The sequence below is a fragment of the Astatotilapia calliptera genome, chromosome 23, assembly GCF_900246225.1.
Source record: "Astatotilapia calliptera chromosome 23, fAstCal1.2, whole genome shotgun sequence".
In the NCBI taxonomy this organism is placed as follows: Eukaryota; Metazoa; Chordata; class Actinopteri; order Cichliformes; family Cichlidae; genus Astatotilapia; species Astatotilapia calliptera.
In genome coordinates this window covers 7,064,067-7,088,322 of record NC_039323.1, presented here as the reverse complement: position 1 = coordinate 7,088,322, position 24,256 = coordinate 7,064,067, and the positions used below count along the sequence as shown (strand labels likewise).

Below are 24,256 nucleotides of genomic sequence, written 5' to 3'. Positions count from 1 at the left end.
GTCACTGTAGTGGATATATTAATTTCTTAAAGTTCTCTCTTTCTCTTATATTTAATATAACCACACTACAGACGGACAAGCGCCTGTTTTTATGCGTTGTCGTTAGCAACAGCGACGGTAACACCTTCACGTGTCCACTTGTTTATGTTCCACATAAACCTTTCACAATAAAGCTAAAGATCCTGTTGAGACTTTTCAAAATAAACTGAATCACGTGAAAGAGCAGATTATTTACAGATGAGAAGTAAAAAAGAGCCGCCAGGTGCTAAAAAAATAAACCTTAGACTCAAACGTTAGAACAGGCTTTTCCCCGCAGCACGCCGTGTAATAAATACACTGTTACAACTTATGTCTAAATGCATCGGTTAAAACACTCCACTCCGGGTAAAGGACGCCCAGCTGGAAACACTTCACGCAAGACGAGCTGCCCGAGATTCACAGAATTTACAGAAAATGTTACATTTTTGTGATTTATATCGTTATCGGACGATAGATGTCTTATATCGGGATATGAGATTTTGGTCATATCGCACAGCCCTAGATGACATTATGATATTATGGACAAATAACACTGGTTGATGGAAAACCTCCAAGGGTTCACAGAAAAATTAAATAGACCTTTAAAAGAATAAATTGGTCTTTAAAGACATAAATAAGCTAAAAGTAAGTTTAAAGTTATGTCTTGACCTTACTCGGTTATTCAGTACTCAAAATGTTACTGCTACCAATAGTTAGATTGTTTGTCTGTTTGTTAGCACAATAACTGAACAATTTATGGACAGATTTCCATTAGGACATTAAGACTTTTTAATGGAAGTATAGACTTGTCAGCTACCTTATTAGGTCGACCTTGTTGCCCCGCTACTTTCCTTCAGAATGGCTTTAATTCTTCCAGCAACAACGAGATGCTGGAAACATTCCTAGGAGATTTTGCTACACATTTTGATACATGCATGATAGCATCACACAGTTGCTGCACATTCATAATGGGAATCTACTGCTTCATTGCATCCCAAAGGTGCTCTACTGGATTGAGAGCTGGTGACTGTAGAAGCCATTTGTTTACAGAGAACTCATTGCTGTGTTCAAGAAACCAGTTTGAGATGATTTGGTCTTTTTTTCTTTTTAAATATATATCTTTTTAGACTTTTATCCATTATTTGATAGAAAAGACAACAAAGCTGGAAGAAGACATACAGTAAATAGCCTCAAGGCAGATTCAAACCCTGACCTCTGTATTAACCTTGTAGCATTTGGTCTAGGAAGCTTGGAAAGAAAAGGGTCTGGACTTCTTTAAGTTGCTTGAAGACGTTTCACCTCTCATCCAAGAAGCTTCTTCAGTTCTAAGGGTCAAATGGTGGAGAGTCCCAGATATAAACCCAGGGGGAGTTCCCCCCCCCCCCTCCCAAAGAGGGACAAAGGACCCCCTGATGATCCTCTACCTAATCACATGAGCCACTGATATATGTAGTATATGTACGTAGCCTCGTTCTTGAATTATTGCATTCACAAACTTATTATAATAATAATAATAATAATAATAATAATAATAATAATAATAATAATAATAATAATAATAATAATAATAATAATAATACTGGATTGCATTTAAGAGGCAGCACGGTGGCACGGTGGTTAGCACTGTTGCCGCACAGCAAGAAGGTCCTGAGTTCAATTCCACCATCAGGCCGGGGTCTTTCTGTGTGGAGTTTGCATGTTCTCCCCGTGTTTGCGTGGGTTCTCTCCGGGTACTCCGGCTTCCTCCCACCGTCCAAAGACATGCAGCTTGTGGGGATAGGTTAATTGATTAATCCAAATTGTGAATGTGAGTGTGAATGGTTGTCTGTCCCTATGTGTTAGCCCTGCAACAGACTGGCGACCTGTCCAGGGTGTACCCCGCCTTTCGCCCTATGACAGCTGGGATAGGCTCCAGCGCCCCCCGCGACCCTGAAAAGGATAAGCGGAAGCGAATGGATGGATGGATTGCATTTATATAGCGCTTTTCGGGGCCCTCAAAGCGCTGTACAATTCCACTATTCATTCACTGTGGAATGTGACTGTGATACGCAAACAGTTACATTGCGACGGATGCATCTGGGTGGAATTTGGAGGTCAGTATCTTGTCCGAAGACATTTCAACATGCGAACTGAAGTGTCAAGCTGGCAACTGTCTCGTTGTTATTCACCTGCTGTCTACTTGTGATCACTAATTACAATAAGCTAAATCATTTATTTCTGTATGAGAATAGGAGATAATGGAGATAATGGAGTCTCCATGCTGGCAATGGCGTTGGAAATTCTTCTCAGTGCACCTGTGGATGTACAGTGTGACATGAATATTGGTCACATACCGCTGTACTTGTATCTAATAGTGACATATTCTATCTGCTGAGGAGACTTTCTAAAGAATTCATGAGACAAAGCTCAGAGCAGAAGGCCCATCCCTCAATGTCAGAGATTCATCATCCAAACAGACATGCACATGCGTGTGCACACAATCGCTCAGCAAACTACCTCCAACTTCATAATGCAGACTGACAAAGCCAAATTATGGTCATGCAGACAGTGGAAACTTAGAATGAATCTGAGACCCAAGAGAATCCTCAGAATAACACAAAACCCATCTAAGACACAATCATGTCATCCCACAAATCTGTACAGAAGTGTGTGTGAGTTTGTGTGTGTGACTACAGCCTTCCCATGTGGTCAGTCCAACATAGACACTATTGTCACTGACTGAGCTCCCTGTGATATGGAGGTGCTGACAGGTAGCACTCCGGTGGGACTTGTGCGACCACAACAAACTAGTGTGGCTTACACACACACACACACACACACACACACACACACACACACACACACACACACGTGACATACTGAGAATCTTGGCGACAATGTGGGTTCCTCAGCACATCAATAATGCAGCCCCTCTGACAACTGGAGGAATCAAACTCCTCGCTCCGTCTCACTCTATCATCCTCTCACTCTCTCTCTTTCTTGCATTCTTGTTCCTTGTGTTGCCACTTTTCGACACATCCATCTCTGCTCACTTTGTTACTCACTCCTCTGCTACAGCATGAGAATGGAGCGTGAATTAGAAAGCAGGCAACAGGAACAGCCAAGTTGCTTTTTTCAGACAACTTTGCTGGATAGTATCAAAAGTGACAGTAACACATTAGGCCTCATGGGATCAAAACAACTGAAATGGATATGAGGGCTTATACTGTATGTCACATTTGCGTGTTATTTGTTTGGGGTGTTAGCTGCAGGCATATAGTTTGGTCGTTTAGCTAGCTTGTCATATCAGCCTCAAAAACAACAATGTACAAGCACACATACACAGGGAAATGTCTGTCATAATCAAAGAGCAGCGTCTCATGGTGGCACAGCAGCCATCTGTAGCCATGACAGATGAGAAGTGCTGGAGACACTGGAGTCTGTACATACAGACACACAGAGAGCAGAGCCGCAGGCCTGCTGAGTTTTGATGTCACTACAATGGCTGTCACCAACTACCATGCCATTGTATTGCCACATAAATCTGTATTGTCTGCTTCCCTGTGTGTGTGTGTGTCTCTTTTGCCCTCCATGTTTCATGCTTGACTGTCCCTTTTGCGCTGGAATTTTTGTCAGTTTAAACTAAAAGACAATTCCAGTTTAGAACAGCACTGGTCTTATTTAAGCCATCATTCATGTAGGTAAGATAACTGTGTAATCAACATAAGACTGCAGCATAAAAACAACACACCAAGCTTCCTATGAAAGTGTTGAACAGGGTGAGAAATGCAAACATTTACTGCAGGAGAAAATGACTGTAAACAAAGCAGCAAGTAACATGTTTTAGAATCAAACACTTTTTTTTTTTTTACCATGAAATAATCTTAAAAACAGCAAACAAGACAACAATGACAAACTCCAGTTACATGCAAAGTTCATAATGAAAAAGGAGTCCCAGGCTACAAGCAAATTCTGGCCCAGGACCTTGTTGCTGTGAGGCAACAATATTTTACCGCAGAATGAAGTGTTTTATTAAATTACAATCTCTCCAGTAATGACTATATTGTAATTCTGGGCTAGAATTGTAAGCGTTTCCAAATGGCTAAAACACAGCAAGCCTTGTACAATCAAGCCTAATGTGATATGTTTTTCCCTCATAAACCTGAAACTTTAAAGAATGTAAGTTTTTTTTTTTTTTTTACAAATTAGAGTTCAGAATCTATCTCTCCCCCCCCCTTTCAAAATATTAAACCCCACCCCAGAATAATGTTACTAAAGTTACTAATGTGAGTTTCTGTTCAATTGTGGTACTCTGGTTTTGATTTTTTGATTTCCTTCATTCCACACTTCCTTGCTAATGGCTGAGGCACAGTCAACCATGCAACTGGTCAAATGATGCATGGCTAACACAAGACTCTGTCCTCCTTTCTCTGAACAGTCATTTTAAATGCTATACCTGCTATCCAAATGGATCTGACAAGCGTTCACACAAACACACACACACACAGAGACACACACACACATCACAGACATCAACTCATCCATATAATGCTGACAGCCAGTATTGCTCTGCAGAGAGATATTACTTAGCTGTATTGCATTGCTTGCACTTGCAGTAGAGAAAATCATATTACTCACAAATGCCATTTAGGTGTGAGACTGTGTGGCTGCTCCACACATGCTGGGTGCAAAGAGTTTCTCTCTCACCCGTCTTTCTGTGAGCAACTGCTTCAGTGCGCCACGCGCCCCTTAAGAAAGTCAACACTGCTGTTCTGCGTTGGCACTGTAGTTGCAGTGTGGCAAACTCTTTTTTAAGGTTTCAATTTTGTCAGGTCAACAATTTTTTTAATGCGACTACTACAAATTAGCACAAAACCAGTTTTAGGCAAGTTTTATTTCATTTTTGTTGTTTGATTTTCTTTTTCTTTTTTTAAATTTACTTTTAATTTTGTCATGAGCTTCTCTGGGAAATCTGAAACGGGTAGATGGAAACTGCACACTTCCCCTTGCCTTTAGGAAGGAAGTGTCACGCGTGATGCCACAATCTCCTCAAACCGGGAAACCAGAAAAGAGGATTGGAGCATGGAGAGAGGACAGAGACACCCTATTTTTGCCACTCGCTCCCTCGCTACACCCCCCACCCGCCCCAAGTGTTGGCAGGACTGGGCGACAGAGGATGAGACTGTTTGCCATCTTCCCGAGAAGCGCCTCTGTCTCTCTCCCCCGGCGTCTTTTGGTGTTCCATCGCACTCTGTATCTCCTCAAGTTGTTGCGTTAACCTTCATCATCCATCTTTTCTGTGTTTTGCTAACCTTCCATTTGCAAGTCTAATGTCAGGCCTACCTGGCTGCCTCCTGCATGGCTCCCGGCTGTATGCTTTCCAGGCACTATGACAATGTTTTCCTCAAGCCCCATTAGTGCCTCCTCACACCACTAACAGCCATGCAGCACACAGAAGGATGAGAGGGGGGAGGAATGAAGAGGAGGATTACAGAGGAGAGCTGATAGAGGAGGAAGGGGTAGGGGTTGGGGGACTGGGTGAGACTGGGGAAAGCAGCCCGCGCAGAGTGGTCGGCCAAGTAAGAAAAACGGTGTAGGGGGATTAAGGGAGATTGAATGGGGGCAAATGGGAAAATGATAATAAGAGAAGCATAGAGCGATGCTGGCGGGGGAGGGAAGGGGGAGGAGTTTGGATTAGGAAGAAGGTTGAGGGGTGGGTGGGATGTGAGGGGGCTGGGAAATGCGGGCTCTTCCAGTATGGCTGTTTAGCAAACATAATTTGCATAGAACTGATGCGGATGGAGTTCTGTGTCACAGTTATTTGCATACATTTGCATAAAATTAATCCCCTTCCCAATCTCTGCAGCGATTGTTTCTGATGCAGAAAATAAGTCAACAAAATGAACTAACGCAGCCAAACAAAGCAAACATATTGACTCAGACGCATGCTGGAAGAGTGCATGGGAGGGCTGCTGTATATGTGAATATTGTGGCAGAGCATCTGTGTGAAGCCATCTGCAATGATTTGAGGTCATTTAGCAGTTCTTTAACAAAACAAATATTCTCTTATGGAAAACTATTCACACTCCACCTCCCACTCAACAAATACTACATGTCTATTTAAGGGCCAGACAGCAAACCTTCTTTTTTTATAGTGATTTCTTTCACCCCCTCATTTACAACTAATAGTTTTGGGTGATCTGCTGTTTAGTCCGATCATCCAATTATCACCTCGTGAGACTGGCAATATCCTGGTTTGATCGCTGGAGGGGAGATTAGCTAACGTATCTTCCTTATGTTGACTCACATACTGTATTTTTCACCTGCCCTCCTATGCTCGTGCGTGCGAGGACGGCATGGAGCAGATTTTGTTTCACTCAAGGTGAAACAGAGAGCAGAGCTACCACAACTGGAAATCCACAATTAAGGATCTAATTTATTTTATTTGTTGCAATTTAAATACAAACTAACAGAAAGAATAACCCTCTATCCTCTATCAACTTTTTGTGATTTTGTGATGGACCAACTCCTGACACAAATGCTTACATTCATTTTGACTACTGTGGACAGTAGTCTTGGTTCTATATAGGATTTTAATATGAATTTAATAATAATAATAAATATCATCATCATTATCATCATCCCTGTATATATATTAGTTGGAAAACAAGTCCAGTATCATCTCAATTGCAGTTCAAATTTAACTTTATTAATGTTATTATCATTGATTGGCACCATTCTCACGTCTATAGATTTCCAAAAATTAGGTCCCATCAGATTTCCTGATTAGAGCCAAGTTCAAACTATGCATGGAAGTCCATGCTTGCCATATTAGTTCAACTTGCCATGTTGCAATTTTTAAAATTAAGGCAAAGTTAAGTTAAGCTAAGCTAAATGTTATCTTAAACAAAACTGGTACAGAGTAGTCTTTAAAAGTATAAAAGAAGAAAAAAATATTTACAATTTCCAAACTGCCTAAATGTTTCCATTGCCCCCAAACTCAAGAAAAAGTGTTATTACTCTGCAATCTTTTGCTACCCACTGTCCACTGAGAGTGGGTGGAAAGAACTATGTTGAAACTTTATGTATTGATAAAAGTTTCAAAAATATAAGATTCAGTAGAATCTTGTCTTTTCAAAGGGAAAACTTAGTACCACATAGTATACAATGCTACAAAAAACCACAACAAAACACCATAAAATGCAACTGAAACCTGTGAGCTCCTTCAAGATGTACCTGTTGCGTATCTCAATATCAAACTAAGATCACACAAGCACACATTCAAGGACAAATGCGTATCCTTGCAATCAATGCTGCAAGGCTTGGTGTGAGGGGAAAAGGAAAATAACAACATAAAAGATTCCTTCACTAATCATTTTATCCTGCGATCAATCCAAACTACAGAGCATGAAATAATGCAGATCCTGCTCTCAGGCCAAGTGGGCATTGATCAAACACATTTGAATGGTTTTGCACCTGTGCTGGTTTGTGTGTGTATACACACACACACACACACACACACACACACACACACACACACACACACACACACACACAGACAGAACCAGAATGACAAAGTCTGTTTATGGTTGTGTTTCTGGGTGTGTCAGTCCATCTGTGTGTGTGGCCATTGATCAAAGCAGTGCCCTGGTTTGCCGTTGAGGAGAGGAGCCAATTGATCACAAATGGCTGTAATTGGAATCTAAATAAGACCTGCTGCATTGATCCCATGTCAGTTCTCAGCTTCTGGCTTCTATATATGCTTTTATGCTGAAAGTCAGCCAGTCCACCTCCTCTAAGCTTCTTCCACTGGCACGTAGCTTTCTGCATCAATAATTACTAAAGTCAAACTTTCACATCTAAACTGTAAGTAACTTTGACGATTGACTAACATTTTATAATACTATGCCTGCAATTTCCCGTCTTACTGCACCACCTACTCAACAATATGCAGTTATTAGCCAAAGTGGTGAGGAATGATTGCAAATGTCAAATGTTTTTAAGATGGTAAATGGTAAATGGCCTGTATTTATATAGCGCTTTACTAGTCCCTAAGGACCCCAAAGCGCTTTACATATCCAGTCATCCACCCATTCACACACACATTCACACACTGGCGATAGCAAGCTACATTTAAGACTCAAACAATAGAGCAAATCAAGGTAGTGGTGAAAAAAATAAGTGTGTAAAGTCGCTGCAGCCATTTCTATGCCAGTCTATGTTAGCATAAAAGTGGCTGCTTCAAAGCATACACACTTACACCTACACACATTCCCCTACAAACAACCTCCACCAGCAAGATAAGGGCTAAATTATGGGATCTGCGAGTTGCCTGGTGAGAGGAGCGTTATGAAGACAGAATGCAGCAAGTAGCAAATGGCCTTTACACTGTTTGTTTGTGTTAGTTATTGTGTGTGTGTGTGTGTGTGTGTGTGTGTGTCTATAAATGGTCATTCATGCATACCCACAGGCATAGAGAGAATAAGAAGCCACAGTTTTAACTCTCTGTCAGGTGTTTAAGATGTATTTGTCTGTCATCCACTGGAACAGATAGAGATGAGAGATTCATTTATATATATTTACACATAATGGAGACATATAAAAACATGTCATTTAGACTGTTTCTGTATTCGAGCGCATTATGTCGTTTAAAATTGCATTAGCATTGCAAACAAATCCACATGAACTCGCCTGGAAGCAAACACGGTAGAGTGCTGTCACACAAAACAACTGTATGCAAACATGCTTATGCAATATCACAGTCGAGGTTGTGCTGTGACACCAAATATTATAATAGCTGTGATTACCTGTGGAAACAGAATCACAGCTGTTCCGATACTCACTATAACAACACAATCCCAAATGGGATATTGATTTTTTATTACTGTTTTTACAAGCAACATTTTAATCAACATACCATCACAGGCCAGCAGCTTTGTATCATGTATATACAACTATATGTTTCCATTTACTGTGCTGCTGGTGGCTCCTTTGGTGGCATGTGTGACCCCAATGATTTAGCTGATCAAACTGTGTTGCTTCATTGTTTCCTGCTCTCAGTAACCTTTTACAAAACTTTCAGACCTCAAAGCCAAACAGGTTTTGTTCAGTGAATTTATTTCACATAGTACTCACTCAGTTAATATGAACTTGATTCAAGCATCTTCTTCAATCAAGTCATGTACCAGACAGCTTCTGTATAGCAGTGCTCCTGGAGGTGTAAATGGTAAAATGTGTCCCTGCCTGCATCACTGGACACCCTGGGTAAAAACCTGTGATAGTTTTTGTACTACCAAAGAACTATGATAAATCAGAAGGTGTATGTTCCCAGCTCTATGCAGGCTGGAGATACACCTAATTTTGTTTGGCAGTTTTTTGAGAGGCTACCAGGCAGCAGAGATTTCTTCTTCAGACAAAAACCTCGTTTTAACACCAGTTTTTAACAAGTGGGTCTTTGTAAATGTTTGCTTCTTCGGTTCATGTCATGGTAAAGTCTTTTGTTCCACCCTCACATTCTAAATGAATAAATGAGTATTAGATTCTAATTCCACTCTTGCATCCAAGGTACAACTCTGCAGTTTACCCTGTTCAGTAAACTTTTTGGAAAGTCCATACTTAGTGCTGTTGTCCACTAATTGCACCAAGCCTGCAATTAGTGGACAACACACTATCCCCTGAACCACACTCTCCCTTTAGTTTGTCAAATTTTGTTTTGACCTTAGCCTCACCTAAACAAAACCACAGTCGAAACAATGACAAAATGTGTGAATAACATGAGAAAAGAAAGCACAGACAGACAGGGGGAGAGGGGCTTTCTGTTATTGTTATTGTTATTCAAGTGTTTTGTGGAAAATCTAAAATACTGCATTTTGTGTTGGAAACACACACACACACACACACACACGTCTGGTTTACATTATAATATTACAGTTGAATATCACAACATCAAGAGAGCAGGACATGGACCTTTTTGGATATTATATGAAGTATTTATAGAAATCTGTGAAGATGGATTTTATTAGGACAGTTGTGCGTTTGCATTAGCAGGTGTTTCTTTGTGTCATACATGCATATTTTATTTTTCTTAATTTCTGAATTTGTTGAGTCGGATATACATTTCTTTATGCATATGTTGATGAATGACAACTATGTACGGTAACATTCAGATCTGTGTGTGTGTGTGTGTGTGTGTGTGTGTGTGTGTGTGTGTGTGTGTGTGTGTGTGTGTGTGTGTGTGTATCAGACTGTCTGGCTTTTCCTCACCCGCAGCAGGAGAGCTGCTTGAGCCTTAATGACTTTGTTAATTACTGTGTTTAGAACGTACATCTAATGAGCGTGTGTTTTACAGCAGAGGGACACATGCGTGCGCTAACACAAATACATTTGCATACACATACAAGTACCAGGAGGAAAAAAGGCAGATGGATAGGAGCATTTAGATGGTGTACACGTTTCTTTGGCGATAAAAGCGTGTAAATCGGAAAGCAGCGTATACTGTATGCTGCATGTATATCCTGTATCTGACTGTGCTAAAAAGTGTGGACCAGCAGGAATGATGCTGCTGGAGGCATTTCTCAGTGTGATGTGAGCTAGCATTCCGGTACATGAAGAGAGAGATGAGCTGGAAGTGAAGACAGTTCTGAAAAGTCTGCCGTCTCTGCTCCCCACTATCTGTTTACACACACTTCCATTCGCTCTCCAAACTGCTGCTGTCAGATTCAAGACTTGTTCTTCTGAAATGTATGTTGTTGTAAGGTACTGATCCATCCAGTCAGATATTCCAATTGATGTCTGGGCATTTTCAAACTACACAACTGGTTTGTAATGGGTCCCTGAGGGCTTTGCGGTCATAAAAAAAAATAAACAAACAAAGAAGGAAAAAACATCAGCACTCAGAAAAGCACGATTCAATTCCAGTCAGGAACGATAAAACATCAACAGTGGAGGTATGAGGTTTTTGTCTGACAGCAGCATCATGATGCAATGTTGCTACACCCACTGCTGTTCTGTAGACAAAGCCAAATCAATCAGATTTCCACAGCTGGCGTTAGATCAAGTAATGCTTCATTCCTCACAGTCACAGAAGCTTGGATCTGCAGCTCAGTCTTAAAGTATTCATAGAGGCAGAAGACCAAACGGGCCTTTATATTTATTTATTTATTATTCTGTGCCACCTGTGTGTTTCATAAAGAGTAAGCCAATCATCAAACACAGAAATGATCGGGAACCGCAATTAATTGTTTTCCCAAACATCTGAATGTGGTCAAAAAAACAAAAATCACACTGGGATCTTCAAAATGAGAGAGGGAAAAACAAATACACAGAACATTCAGAAAAATAATGAGTGTATAAGCAAGACAGATAAAACAAACAAGAGTTGCACAGCCACAAGAAAGTTTATACTGTGCAACAACAAATTCTCCCCCAAAATGTCTACTCAACACAAAAAGCAGAAGCAACTCCCCGTAATGTTTTAGATACAATCATGAGTCCCATGCACCGCGTTTATTACCCACAGTGTTCCAGCAGAAAACTCAAGCTGAGACAGTATATTCCAGCTCTCAAATCTCTTGAGTTCAGCACCAAGGACAGCTTCTCTGCTGCTGCCTGCTAAGAACATTTCCTCTTTTTGAGGATTTGTAGAGGCCAGATAGGCTTATTTATAAACTTGAGAGCCTGGACAATATGGGACTTTGTGAAGTGAATTACATTTTCCAGCATGACTAGTTCTGACTTAAAGCCTGTAAATGTGGCATGCAGGGGAGGTTTTTTCCAGTGCAAAAATGAGAAATTTAGAATTACTTTGAGTCTCATGTGATTGTACTGAAAACACACTGTTACCATAAAATCCTGCAAGAAATACTGATGGCCACTCTGGAGCCTATGCCACAATTTATTTATTTATTTATTTTAAAAACAGCCCAAAGAGGACATATTAGAGATTTGTGTCATTCACACATACTACCACATAAAAGTGTTTGTTTAGGATCAGTCACAGCTTACAAGAGTGGGAGTGGTAAGAGAAAGTGATAAGAAGATGCTCACCTGCTCCAGCTGTTCCAGGAGAAGCAGTGAAGAGAAAAGGAAATAGTAGATGAAAAAATAGGCGATGCATCTAGTGTAATTTCGGCTCCAACAGCATTTGTTTTTTACTGACTCATTATTTGTACACTACAATTTGTCAGACACAAACAGTGCATCAAAACAGAAGCTGAAACTTGTAAATATTTGGTAGTTTTGTTGGATAAATGACTGCAGTAATTAAAAGATCATGTAAAATATTCTGTCAACCTTATTGTTTGTTGAACTGTTTCAGTACAAGTATGACTGAAAGGTATAGCTATACAGTTCATTAGGTACACCTGCTCAACTGCTTGTTAAATATCTAAATAGCCAGTCACAAGGCAGATATTTCTTTAGACATGTGCACATGTTGAATTTCAAAGTGAGCATAATAAAGGGAAAGTTACAACCAAGGTAGGCAAAAGAGCATCTTTGTACTTGCATTTTAAACAAATCAAATCTTTAAACAGCAGAAATTTACAAAGACTCACCAAAATTGGGCAACAGAAGATTACAAAAGCATCGCCTGGACTAATGAGACTCGATTTCTGATGCTAGATTCAGATAATGGGATCATGAGGAGGCATGAACAACATGAAGGCACAGATCCAGCCTGGGTTCTACTGACAGTTTAGGCCGCTGCTGGTGGTGATGTGATAATGCAAAGGATATTATCTTGGCACACTTTGTGCCCTTCAGTACAAACTGAGCATCGTTTAAGCATCACAGACTGAGTATTTTTGCTGACCCTGTCCATCCCCTTTTGACCACAGTTGACCCATCTTCTGATGGCTGATTCCAAGAGGATAACGTGCCATACCACATTCAAAATATCTCAAAGTGGTTTCTTGAACATGACACTGAGTTCAATTTACCCAAATGGCCTCCTCCATGAGCAGATCTCATTTGATATCATAAGATGTGCAGGCGAAAAATCTGCAACAACTGTGTGATGCTGTCATATCAATGTGGACCAAAATCTCTGAGGAATATTTCCTTTTTAAATGTATGCCACAAATAAATAAGGTAACATGGTGCACCTAATAAAATGGCCAATGGAGGTATATGCATGTAATAGTGAAATCATACATAAAAAGCTCATTCACGGGTATTAATGCGGTCACCCACAGAGGAGAGCCTGATAGAAATATTCTCAAAAATGGATGAATGCCAGAACTGCAGCAGAGGTACATTATTCCCTGAATCACCCACTCTTTACACTTATGCACACACACACACACACACACTTTGCCACACGTTCATCCACATACTCATATGTTCACATTCTCACAAAAGCCTAAATGCATACTCATACATACCCACAATCAGTCATCCACTATTCCACTTTGCTGAAGCCATAAAAGCGTGCCCTTTCTGCGTGGCGCATTGCCAGCCACTAACAGCACATTACCAGTGTGTGACCCCTGCATGTGCTGAAAAAGGAAGTGTTTAACCTACTACCCTTTTCTGCTGATGTTACCTATCTCCTCCTATGTTGAATATGGACCATGCACAGTCAACGCCTCGCTTTATTTGTGAGGAAAATGTTGAAAGAATGTGGCAGTGCGTCTATGAAAATTACGGCATTTGAAGCAGCACGTGTGCTCCGTTGACTTAGTTTTTTTTCTAAGTGTGTCTTTCTATTCCCATCTGCAAGATGCAATGGATTCATTCCTGCTGTGGCGTTCTATCAGAGAGAACATCAATCTGCTAGAGTGACATTTAATCCCAAGCCTGGGCAGGTAGAGAAACACACATATATTCACATGGCACAAAAAAACATGCACACAGAACAAATAGGCACACACACGTATCAGGAGCTTGAAACTCACACACAAACACAAATCAAAACCAGAGCCTAAACCTGCGGACTCTGCGTGAACACTGTGGATCCTGCAGTGCGATGAGAGAATGTGAACTCAACTGCTACAGGAAGACAAGCTCTATATTCAAGAAGGAAAAATAAAGCTATGAAAAAAGACAGAGGTAGAAGCTTTGAGGGAAAATGTTTCCCGCATCAATCTATTGGTTTAGACTTTGACAGAATGGCTCAGAGACACAGGTGGTCAAGAAGAACAAGGGGCTGATGTATAGATGTCTGTGGTCTGTTTTTCACTGTCAGCTATCCACTGAACGCTTCAGCCTGCAGCTTTCCCATCACACTGCTCGGCAGCCACACCCATCTCTCCACATCTCAACACCTGTCAAGACCATTTTCACCTGTTTTTACTTTTCTCATTTTTTCTAGCTTGTCTCCTATATTCCATCTCTATTGTTTTGGTTTTTAAGAGGAAGTCGTTGCAATGTCCTCATTAGTTGGTTGCAATTTCTCCAAAAGTACTTAGCGTTTCCCTCCACTGATGATCACTTCTTTTAATGAGGTCATTTTGAGAAATCCTTACATCTAATTATATGTGTGGATGTTTTTGCACATACAGCCAGACAATGTGCACACTTATTGTATCGCTGAAATAAATGACAATACTCCTGCCATCATTAGCAGATGCACTGACAATTTGCTTGTCACAAAGAGAGAAATAAAGGAGTAAAAGAGCAGAGACATGAAAATCTGTTAAAATTCGAATGAAAGCACAAATGCAAAGGGAGAGGAGCTCTATCACAGAAGGGCACAACACCAGCAGGGCTCTGAAATCAATTTTAATTAGTACTTTGCATCACCTAGAGTCATACATTTTTGACAGCACTAGAGAAAGGTCTGTCAGAGAGCACGGCCTCTGTTGTCACACGCGGCAACCTCCTCGCTGCTCCCCTCACAGAGCTGCCTCAGTAGCAATCCAGTCATTGTCATTTTGAAGTCTTTCACCAGCAGAGGTGAAATTAATTAAAGCTGTATCACTGTAGCCCTGTCATCAAGATTTCATGTTGATGGGGACCAACAAGTTGCTGTATAAACCTAACATGTCTTTTTAAACTGTCTGAGCAGCATAACCTGAGCAGTCATTTTCAGCTGTGGATGATCAACTTGTATTCAGGTAGCTTCCAACTCTCCCCAAGGATCTCTTCTACTAATCCAGAACTGTCTCAAGGATCTTTCTGCTGCCCTGTTTATGTTCTCGACGCTCTCCTCTCTGCAACTCAAGTGTCACCGTGCTAACTAAAGGTTTTCAAAGTGACAACACTCTACAAATTTGCATAAAACCTCATGGGCTTGTAGCTTCATGTTTTCTTTCCTTCTGAGGTAGTGGGTCAACAGGAAAATACAAGGTGTCATCTTCTCAAAATGTAACTAATCATCAGGACTGCTAACTCCAAATTTCCTGTAGCGGAAAACGACCTAATGTGCTTTAGTGTTTTAGTATGAATATGAGACTTTGAAAAGATTGGATTTTGTAGTTACACAATTTATAAGTTGTCAGACAAATGTCTTTTACATAACATACAATATGCTCTATATATGCCAAAAAGAAAAACAGATTTTTTTTTTAAAGCTTTCCTCTGACAGAGTAGGGAAAACATCTTTCACAAGCTGGTTGTAAAGGTGGCTTTTTTGTGATCTGAAAAATGCTGCTTTGACTTGACACACAAAGCTGCCAATCAGCTTTCCTCTGTATGGAAAGAACACATGAGGAAAGAAAAAAGATAAGGTGTCAAAATCAGATCATAGTTACCTCGATAAAAGCCCCAACCAAACAGCAAGTTGAGCATCTAGTGCTGACTGTCAAAAGTGCTTATGTAAATCTACCACTTGTTATTGTAAAAAAAAAAAATATATGGTTTCATTTTTTCCATATTTAGTGAGTTACTTTTGTTTATCTGAGTTGATTTTTTCTATCAAAGATTCGAGATCCGCTATATGTCATACATCATGTCCAATAAATATCTGCAGATGACTATATCACAGTGTGATTGCAACGCAATTAAAAACACTGACAAGTCAGAGATGTGTGATGTTTCCCTCGTAGAGTGACAGCAATCCGAGTGTGGAATCTGTTCCACTGTGAGGAGTGACACATCACATGATTAGACAGCATGCTTGTGGCAGCTGCCACAGGTAAACACACGCAAGCTCGCACACACACACACGCAATGAGTGAGAGAGCAGGTTTGGGACTAGTTCTCCAGCTGAGTTACAGCACAGTGTAATAAAGGGAAAGCTGCAGGCGGCTCATTCCAACCCAGCAAACTCCCCTTGAACATACACAATACTAAGTCATTACTAATAAAGTCTCACAACCGAAACACACAGACCTACTACAAAACTCCACAGCAGCTAACATTTCATTAAAGGGCAGGTGTGTGTGTGTGTGCGCCAGAGAAAGAGAAAGAAATTCTTGCCCTCAGGCTTTTCCTCTGATAAACAGCTGCATTAAAAAGATTTCACCCTCATGGACACTCATAATGATTAAAAAAAAAACCTACAGACACACATGTGTAGAGACAATACACATACACACATGAACAGCACAGAGGGTTAACCCAGAAAAGACAGGTCTAAGCACGTGTTCTTGTTGGGAGAAACCATTACTGGTGTGCTGTTAGGTATCTCTACAACCTGTGATGTAAATACCAATGCTTGATTGTATTTGTGTAACATGTTTATAAGGGAGGCACCCACACTTTTAGATGAATTAATAAAAAGTAACATAGATATTTTGTGATAAGAAATAACAAAGCCATTTGTCGCCTCTCCAGTCCAGAGCAGAATAAGAACTAGTGTCTAAAAATACAGAGATTCTCTGGAGAGGACTATAATGGCCTCTAGGACCGCCATAGCAGTGACCTAGTCAGTCTGTCGGTGGGGAAACTCACAGGAAAAGCCTGGCCTGATTAGCATCACTCTGAAATGAGAAGTTCGGTGCAGGGTTTGTGCGTGAATGATAAAAATAAAAATATAAAAATGCTGAAATATGTGAATGGGAAAAGCTAAATACAGATCTGCTGAGGCTGATAAACACAAAGTTTCATTGGCTGCTGCCAGTGGGCGCAGACGACAAGCCGAGATGAACATGCAAACCGGCTGAATACAAACAGCCAGTAATAGTATTTATGACGAGGGGGGAAAAGTCTTTAACGCATTTTCAAACACACTCACGTAAGTCTATAGACAATGCTATCACAGACGAGCCCTGATAGTATTCATGAACCATCTATTTAGCAGCCATGTATATGTATGAAGTGGGGGCAGAGAGACTTTGGGACAGGGGAGCCACTGAGGAGGACATTTAGTCTCTTTATAGAGACTGTCACCAAGGTCCAATCCCCCACATTAGGGACAAAATAGTCTTTTTTTCTTGTCAGCGTTTCATTTCAGCTATCTATCGAAGCAGTTCAACCTTATATGAATCACTGTCATCTTTAATCTCCGTCGCATCTCTGGAAAAAAAAATACGGTAAGTACCAACACAGTGTTTACCCCCCCGGATTCTCACACATATTCTTTTTAAGCAATCACACAAGCCCTCTATTAAGGTGTTGTTAAAACTCTGTAACACATAAGCACTTTGTCGTGTTGTTTACACACTTTTTAAAGACGAGGTGCAAATTGAAGTGGCGCTGCTTTTTCTCTGCAAGTCTGGCACTTTCTATGAAAACAAAAATGAAACGGCTAACACATCTGTGATTATTAGCTTTTGTGGGACACAAAACACGGTTAGCCTGAGATGTTCCACTAAGCCTCAAAACGAGGAGATCAGAACACAGAAACATTTCATTAAAAAAAAAAAACAGAAATGAATCCACATGAATCAAAGCACTCTGTTTCTCTGACTTTTTCTATCGCACACAAATACACACAAGACATTTCCACAAGGCATTTGCATATCACCAGTCTATTCAGGTTCTATTTCAATATGTTCCTCTGGAAGGGTCCTCTTATTCCAAAGTGGTCCTTGTTGCAGAGCAATTAGTCTATGAGCTTTTAAAACAATGGACCGCATGTCATCCCTGCTATTCATCCTGCGTGTTTAGTTGTATTAAAATACACTTGAGATTAAATTATGCTCTTTATTTCCATTTTTTTCTACGCGGACTGACCTTCAAATGTATCATCACAGATCAGAGCCCAAAGCTTGATAACATTAATAGATCCTTTTTGGCTATTTGCAAGGAAATTACAAGCAGCACAATATTAGAGAGAGAAAATGAGATATATAATCAGAATCAGTGATCCAAAGTCTGTGACAAATTTGCTAGGGCTTGGTCCGCTATTTCAATCCCTTCAATTTAGTGCTAGAAAATAAATTGGACTTTAAGTTGTATTGGCAACAAAACAGATATCCTCTATTCCAATTTATTTACTATGCTCTGAGAGTAAATAAACATATTAAAAAATAGTCCCTGCCAGCCTTTAGAGGTTGGACTGTCCTTCTCTAAAATAACATTTTTAGGCTGCGTGCTGTAAAAAGTGTATACAGTCACAATAAAAACCAAAGCACACCATTTATCAATTCTAAGGTTTTACACATCAGGACATACAACAATTATTTTCTGCTTACTACATCTTAAAATCTGGTAATTATCCTATGTTATTATTTAACTAAATCAAAATGCAGAAACAATATGTGATAAACTAAGTATGCCCCATGAGTCATGCACTTATAGAACCACCTTTAGCAGTGATAACTTGAAGTAGTTTTCAGTGAGGTTTGCAGGGGTTTATGCACAGCTCCCTTAAGGTCGTGCCACAGGTTGAGGTCTACAGTTTGACTAGACCATTGGTAAGACCTTGACTCTTCTCTTTTGCAGCCATTCTGCTGTTTTCTTGATTTTCTGGTGAATTTGCAATGATGAAAAACTGGAAATTTCTTGAATGCTTACTTATGAATAATCTTTCTCACTGTAGAATTCAAATTGTTTGAAAATGGTCTTATAACTGCTTCCAGACTGTTGTGTAGCAACAAATGCTCTAAGATTACTGCCGATGTCTCTCCTTCTTGGCATTGTGTTAACACACAACTGAATGTACCAAGCCAGCATTCAGATACTTTTATGGAGGCAATCACATTTTTTCCTGGTTGCTACTACCATCTTAATTCCTATGAAAGCAGTAATAGTGCATTTAGCTTTTTTTCAACAGACAGTTTCTGCATTTTAGCTTATTTGGCTTATTTTGGCTGTTGCAAAGATACTGATATGTAGTGTTTTAGTTTGTCAGAGGTTGTCTTAACCTCATTATAAGACCTGCATAAGACGAGATGATTTTTTTATTCCCTGATATGTAAAACTTCTAAATAAAAAGTGGGTGGAATTTCATTATAATGACTGTTTAGCAGTATACAGCCACCAATAACCTCACCTCTTACTCCTTTTACCCCATCGCTATTCTCTGCTGGATCACAAATCTGCTCCCCATCTCAACAGGCGAATCAATACCCAGAGCAACAATTAAAAATCTGACTCCAGCATTTAGATGAGACCAGTATGTAGCTCTAAGAGTGTGCTGCTCTCACTGCACCCCTGACCCCTCAACCCCTACCCTATGATCTTAAATCTGATTGGCTGAGTCTGTTAAATATAAAAACCTTTCCGCACAAGAATGCTCACAGAGTCTATGCCAACACTCTTTCACATCCACACTATAGTAGATTCAATTTATTATAAGTTACAGCCGTTACATTTCCCCCAGTTTTCTTTATTTGACTACTTCACATTTTTTGTCAACACTTTTCGGTCTTTGGGTATTTTCATTCTTATATCATATGTTAACAAAATAAGAGAGTGGAACCCCGACTTACGAAATTAATTCGTTCCCGAGGGTCTTTCGTAAGTCGAAGCACCCATCGTGCCTTTTGAGTGAATGATAGGCTATAGGCTAATTGTTTACTGCAACAACAATACGTCGTTCAAGTGGAACAGCAAAGTTCAAGTGGAACAGCAAAGCACAAGTACAAACACCAAGGGGGTTGTCACATGATTCGGAAGGCATTGTGGGCTCAGCCAATCAGAGCCAGCGGATTTCGTTATGTGGGCATTTTGCCGTAACACAGGCAGAAATATTGCCGTTAAGTGCCTTCGTAACTTGAATTTTTCGTTAAATGGGGTATTCGTAAGTCGGGGTTCCACTGTATTACCTTTTGTAAGCTAAGCTCTGTGTTCCTTAATAAGTTTATTCAAATAAATACAATTTGAAAAAGTTAAAAACACGATACACTATGATGAACAGCATAGGGAAATGCAGCTTTGTCTGCAATAAGCAGCTTTTCATTTACAAACCAAAAATAATTTTTGGGACGATGACTTAGAACAAAAGGAGCGTGTCCTTCAGCAACTTTGTTCATTTCTCCAAGGTTGCCCAGTGCAGTTTTCAAAGATTTACTTTATAAGGCAGTATTACTTTGATTTGCTTCGTTTTCAAGCTCATTACTGCATGTTAGCATTTCACAATTGGAAAACCTAATTATTTGAGGGAGCTGAAACCAGAAACCATGTATACTGTAAAAATGTTTTTAAAAGTAGACATTTGGTATAAAGTAATAATCAATCAAACAATTAAATACCTGATACTTCTATGTCCATATAGCCCATTAGTTTCAGAAAACGCTTTCTACTGTCCCAGCCATAAGCATTATAACTGCACGCTTTGTAGTGACATTATTAGATACTACAAAGTTTAGTTAACTTTAACTTTGGCCTCCTTGTCTTTGTTTAGGTGTCTCATTTCATTCTTAAGTTGCCTTTCATGTTCTCTCCATCTCTATAATTCCCATCCAATGAAACAATGAAAGGCAAACATATAATAGGTCGTATTTACACTAAATTTTACATTTTCTTTGTTCTCTAAAAATGATGTTTGTTTTTAAATACATGAACTCAATCTTCATCGTTGCTTATCACCTTCTTGATGAGAGGGAGGTGATGTGCTGCAACATTATCAGCTGGTAATTGTGTTCCTGAATCAGTAATAAAGAGGAACCACTTTTGAATCACAACATGCTGTTTTTAAGAGTAATTTCCAAAGCATGTTAACACATTTTAGGCATTTACGTAATTTCACATTATTATATCCCTGGCCCCAAGGGACATAACTGCAACCAGGGAGGTGGCTTTGCCATTAAGCATTTGTTGTTTTTTTAATTGTAATATGAACAGTTTGACTATCAGGACCTGCATATCCACCGACTTGTTTATTCTGCCTGATTCTTAAACAAATCCAGCACCTTTGCAGTCACGAGCCCACAATCATATACATCTATATACATGAATGCCCACAGAGATATTGTCTTGGCATATTGGCGAATCCTCTCATCTTCTTAAACAATTGATCTAACCTATGTGTACCCGCACTCTCCCAAACACACACAAGCTTCCACGCACACATTAGTAACTGATGACTTGGTTCAGGTGATGCGAGACTGGCTGGGATAATCCCAGTACCTTGTGTAGTCTCATGGGAATCGCAGAGGTAGCTGCAAACAAAGTGACATAGCCCTCGATAGTGCTCACGTAAGATTTTTGTAAACACAGAGATGAAAGAAATAGACAAAAGTGTCAAAGGTGAGGATGCAGTATGGCGTTTTCTGTTGGGGAGGATAGAAGAGTGCAGAACCAATAAATCTGTCGGAGGTTTGGCTGTCTCAGCCTCCTAAAACAGGCACTAAATACAACACAATACACTGGCGCACATACAGTCAGTGAGCCTTTCTCACTGCATGTCTCTCCAAGGACATGTAACTGAATCCATCTACTACGAGCTTCAGATGTTACAAAACATGCCGTAGCCTTGAAGCTCATTGCTGCATCCTAATAACCAGCTAATCCAATCAGGTCGGGCTAACAACAGACAAGTATCGGGGCAAAACTTTGATGCTTTGTCTAGCTGATTTCGACTCGTATCGCTTGATGAGTAGGAGAGAAGGCTAATGAACAGCTACTCAAACTAAGATAAATTCTTCTGTCTCTCACACTAACTGATAGTGCATACATTGTAATTTATGTAATATTCTATACCGTTCAAGCAAGGCAGAATCATTAACCGCACCATTACACCTAAAGATAACACGGACAGTTTGGTTCATCCACCAGTCGTTTGCCATCTGTCTCATCAGGCTCTGTGGAACATGTACACACACAAGAATGCAGACATTTGTTTATGCCTGAGTTTGTGTTTATGCATACGTGTAAACACTTGTGCATGTTTAAAAACGGCACGCAGAATTTACCAGATTTTCTTTCTCCGATAGCGTGCGGCTGTGTGTGGTTTGTGTAGAAATTAATAAAACAGAGCAACAAAATTTTATCTTGCTGCTATTTGGGATGCCCATCTGTTAACTGATCCAGTCATAAAACGCTTCCTCTTTGACATGCCAGAACACAACAACAGGAGAACTGAATATGGAAAGGTTGCTCTCCATCTCACCCTCCCTGCTCATTTTTTCCTCCCTCCTCCTCTCACCTCCCATCATTGACGGACATCCTCTGTTCAGAACTACTCTATCGACCTGTAAGTTGATGAGGCAGTACTGGCTACAGCCCGTGCACAATGAAAGACACACTATAAAATAACACACAATGTAGCAGGGAACCAGCTCCGGTAATAGCTTTGCGGTAGCAAACACTGAGCACGCGCACATACACACACATACAACAACGCTTCACAGATATTCATAAGGATGCAATGGCAATTAGATTGCTGTCAGTGTCGATGAGAGCGCCTTTCTTGAAGTACAATGTGTGGTGCAAGAGAGGAGATGAGATCTGTCTATAAACCAGTGAGGGGAAGGATTAAGGAGAAGGGAGGGGAGAGGAGAGGCTTAAAAACAGGGGTGTATAGTGAGGGAGGGACCAAAACAACACTAGAGATGTGAAAAAAAGGAAAGTGATAGAAAAGAGTGTCTCTCTGTTGTTCAGACAGGTAAATTTGTCTCCTACGCAGAGCCTTCACAAACCCACTCAAAAGACTTTCTATTGACCTTTATGGTTCCTATAGCAACACAGAGCACAGGCCAGAAGTCTTATTTAAAGTAATAAATACAAAAAACCCACTTCATGTTTTACTGATTTAAATGGAAGATTATATGTAAAGATGAAAATACAAGGCTCTGACACATGATCTGGCCTCTGTTATACTAGCACCTTATACCACTGACAAAAATTGTGAGAGCCCCAACAAACAGCTATAACTTTATATCAATTATACTATGACTAACGCACACTGTATTCACTGATTTCTAGCACTGTTTGTGTTTTTTAAAATAAAAATATTATCCTGTTGCTGCATGCTGGTTGGAAATGCTCAATGCAATTAATACCAATTTATGGTGGTGTCAAAGACTGTATGTAAAAGATGGACAAGCCCACTGTAACATTGCCCAACCCTTTGTCAACTCTCGATTGACAGTTGGTGATTTTTTGGTTAACCAAGTATGCTGGTCTTTCTGAGAAACTAGATACTCCATATTCGTACACTAGCACTGTAGACACACCCAAAATTATATCCTGCTTCGTGATCTGTTCAACAACACAGTTTAAAAAATAGAGCATTATGTGCCAGTTTATTCACCTTCTTAAACGCTTATCTAATTTAGGATTGGGAGGGTGGCTGAAATTGTGCAAAGGAGGGGTACACGTTAGACAATCTGCCGGCACAATGGGCATCATGTTGGATTAAAACAAGCCACGAAACTCTGAAAATGTTTACTGGAGTTATAAATCAAGTGAAAAGTGGTCATCAGAAACAGGTTCAACTGGTACTTCTACCCCAGCTTCACTCTTCTGACCCAGAAGCTACATCCATGGGAATTTAGTAGCTGGGGAACTGTACCCATTCTTGGAAGCAGTTCTCCAGTAAGCCAACGGTGTGCCCTCTGTGAATAATGACGGGAAATTTATGTCTACTATTGATTGCTTGAAAGGTTTCTATAACCAAAAAGAGAGCTCGCTATGAAGAGGAAGAACCGCAAAAAGAAAAAGCAAAGAAAAGGAGAGGAGAGGACTGGTAACAATAGATATTAAAATTCATTTGTATTCATATTGTATGTATTTATGCACTTTGCAGCATCTTTGAGGCTTGTGATGCACATATACTACATCAACATCGTTCATTTGTTAGCATGTTACAAGTCTAAAACTCTAATTTGTGCATATAGTCGAACTTATATAAAGATGACTCTCTTTCATGTCCCTTACATCGATCTCTGATTTTAATATCAAATCTAGTTTCCTGTAGCAGTTTGCTAGTTAACTTTGGTTCTGAGCCTCACTTTGATGCCATGTTCTTTTTAACAGCTGATTTAAACTT

At 40.0% G+C, this 24,256-nt stretch overlaps 1 protein-coding gene across 2 annotated transcripts in view; it reads right to left on the bottom strand.

Annotated features, from left to right (window-relative positions):
* dab1a (DAB adaptor protein 1a) overlaps positions 1–24,256 on the bottom strand; it is a 227,994-nt gene that overhangs the window by 131,937 nt on the left and 71,801 nt on the right. The window contains exon 2 of one of the 2 annotated variants that reach the window (XM_026158479.1): positions 12,043–12,051. The exons of the other annotated variant lie outside the window; for it this stretch is intronic. The gene's annotated coding sequence lies outside the window, so the exon portion shown is untranslated. The remainder of the gene's footprint in view (positions 1–12,042; positions 12,052–24,256) is intronic. 2 annotated transcript variants of the gene reach the window in all.